This window comes from Molossus molossus, unplaced genomic scaffold, assembly GCF_014108415.1.
Source record: "Molossus molossus isolate mMolMol1 unplaced genomic scaffold, mMolMol1.p scaffold_m16_p_10, whole genome shotgun sequence".
NCBI classification, from domain to species: Eukaryota; Metazoa; Chordata; class Mammalia; order Chiroptera; family Molossidae; genus Molossus; species Molossus molossus.
In genome coordinates, this window is record NW_023425345.1 from 68,027,643 (window position 1) to 68,028,284 (window position 642).

Consider the following 642-nt stretch of genomic DNA (forward strand, 5'->3'; position numbering starts at 1 on the left):
CTGAGTTATTATTCTATAGTTCCTTCAAAGCTTGTGTGCATGGTGATAATCCGACCAGTGCTGTTTCTCACACGTGCACACGCCGCTGTTCTCCTGGCGCCCACCGCAGACGAGGCAGTAGCATGGGCGAGACCAGAGGAGCCTCCGAGTCCAGAGGGAGGCCTCCCTCAGCCTGGGCTACTGGGAGGAAGGAGCCACTGGCCTGCTTTCTGGGGAGAACACATGCTCTCTTTTCTTTTTCCTTAAAAAAAAAAAAAAAAAAGTCATATGATTTGTAAAAAGCCAGTTTGCTTTAAATAGAAAGTAGTAATTTACCTCTGCATTTTATTCACTCAGGTTCTATAAAAATCTGAACAGACTGTACAACTTTCACCTTACATAAAACATTGAACACAGCTGGAACTAGAAAGTCAAATCATTTTTCCTCCCTTCTGTGTTTTGCTAAGAAGCTGAGAAATATCCCTTGGTATGCATGTATTTTTCTTTTCTCCTAGATAAAACCACCATTAGCCTTAATGACATGGTCTCCCATGTACCTAAAAGAAAACATGCTTCAGTGTAACGTGGAGAAGAGTGTAAATAAAAAATACGTACAATGCTTAAATAACTAGTCCTCGCCTAGAACATATTTGAATTGTATAT